General features: G+C 30.8%; 1 protein-coding gene across 1 annotated transcript in view; it reads left to right on the plus strand.

Moving 5' to 3' along the window:
- LOC137621101 (neural cell adhesion molecule L1-like) overlaps positions 1 to 2500 on the plus strand; it is a 25683-nt gene that overhangs the window by 9186 nt on the left and 13997 nt on the right. The window lies entirely within an intron of this gene.

Raw genomic sequence — 2500 nt, forward strand, 5'->3', positions numbered from 1 at the left:
AAACGATGATATACATCATCTTTCCTATATTTGTTAATAGCGTGGTGATACTAACATCACACAATACAGGGATGTATGAACATACTTACAAAATTGTGTGTGGAGATGCTTGTACAAATTTACGCTAAATATACCTAGTTAATATACTTGCAAATAGATAGACGATACCTATAGTCTTTTGCAATACGTTAGATACGACTTAAGACGTCACAGGAAATAATATTTCCACCTGACGTTTAGCAAAAATAGGAAAACAGACATAAAGATCTAAATACTAATACAGTTATAAAAAGGAGGAATTAAACAAAAAGAAAATTTAATCGGAATATTGAGTAAATTGGTAAAGGAAATTTGGAATCAGTAATTTCCAGATTCCAAACCACATGGTCACAACCCAAAGAAGGGTATTTTCTAAGAAAAATAATAATAGTAGATTACAGCTGGTCACATTTGGATTTTGAGTAATGTAGTTAATTTCCTTCAATAGGACAGCTTTAAGATTTTCCAGAATACATACTTCCAAAAGAAGCGCGCTAATAAAGCACCCGATCTCATTCTCTGCACATAGCAAAATTAGCTTTTCTGTATAATTAGTGTTCGTAACCCGTCAATATGTTGGTTGAAAATTCAGATACATACCCACAAACAAGCAGATTCAAACCTCCACACTCCTCCACCTTTTCTAATTACATCCCCTCTCACCAGGGTATGACTATTCCCTCTCCCCCTACCAGAGGGACGGGAGAGACTAAGTATTTATACGTCTAGCAATGTGTTGAGCGTGACCATATATATATAAATGTTCATATATATGTATGTATATATACATATATATATATATATATATAGATATATTTATTTATATATATATATCTATATATATATATATAAATATATATATACGTATCTTCATATATATATATATATATATATATATATATATATATATATATATATATATATATATATATTTCCAGATACTTGCTCTTTATTTTATAAGGGAGATACTTGTAATGAGTGGTCAGTCGCGTCTGTAACTCTGTGACCTAAACATTCAAAGAAAATCGCTATTTCACACAGAGCAATCATTGCATGCATCGTAGTTGTTTTTATGTTTATAATAAATCTTACGTACCTCACTCCCCCCCCCCACCCTATTTGAATCTGACTGTCTATGCCTTTGACTGCCTGCCTGACCCTCTAGGTCTCTGCTAGCTTGCCTCGGTTGGTCTGCTTATCAGTCTTCGCATTTATGCCCCCCCCCGGCCCTCTCTCTCTCTCTCTCTCTCTCTCTCTCTCTCTCTCTCTCTCTCTCTCTCTCTCTCTCTCTCTAATGGTAACCAACCAACCACTGGCGGTCTTCATGACTGGATACGGGGGTTTGCTATGTGGATATGAGTAGGCATTGAAAACAAAATTCAATAAATGTAAAAAAGAAGTTTCTTTTGTTTCCATGGAGTGTGGAAATACATTTTAGCAGATGATGTATTGAGGTTGGCTAATTGCAAATATTTAGTCTATATATCTAAATTAACGATTTAGTTTATATCACTAAGTTTGTTTTCCTGAAATAAGTGTTTTTCATTATCAAGAAAATTATATTCTCGTTGTCTTTATAATAAATTAGTTTTAAAGACTATACCTTCTGAAGAATACTGTGGTGTGCTCTAACAATGAATATAAAACCTGTGCAGAAACTAATTTTTTGTAGCCTTTCTTTCCGGTTATTCCCAAGATCTCCTACTTGAATCTCACCTAAGCCCCTTTATATATACAATTAAATGTAATAATTTCACGAATCACTGAAGTTTATCAGAAAAAAAAGTTACTAGCCATTGAAGAAAATCTAATTTTTTTCTAATATGATACAAGTAAAAATTCATGTTCTGTTAACACACACTTTCTTTTCAATTTCAAATGTACCGGTACTGATTGAGTAAATATAAAGCGGTAAAAATAGACTAACGTTGACATGTCAACATTTGCCAGTATAATTGTAACATGAAAGGGATTGGAATTTACATTCCATGTTCTTCATTCATTTAGGGTTGCTGGTCAAGGCTAAGGCTGTAATTAGGGTCAAAGCCAAAAAGGATAGAAAACATTGCTTGGAATGATAGATTAAGAAAAATGCTAAATTCGAAAGTTGGTGCGCTGATGAAACTGAATAAAAAAAATAAAAATTTATATATATATATATATATATATATATATATATATATATATATATATATATATATATACATATATATATATATATATATATATATATATATATATATATGTATGTATGTATATATATACATTATATATAAATATATACATATTTGTCACGAAAAGAAGATATCTAAACAGATGAAATTAATATTTGAAACATACGAAAAAAATACAAAATTCAAAACGAAACAGAACATGTATAAACTGAATATCGATACTAAAAGCTACAACGATAAAGGAAATCTGGAAAGAAAACGAAACATACATTCATCGATAAATTGAT

This window comes from Palaemon carinicauda, chromosome 27, assembly GCF_036898095.1.
Source record: "Palaemon carinicauda isolate YSFRI2023 chromosome 27, ASM3689809v2, whole genome shotgun sequence".
Taxonomy (NCBI): domain Eukaryota; kingdom Metazoa; phylum Arthropoda; class Malacostraca; order Decapoda; family Palaemonidae; genus Palaemon; species Palaemon carinicauda.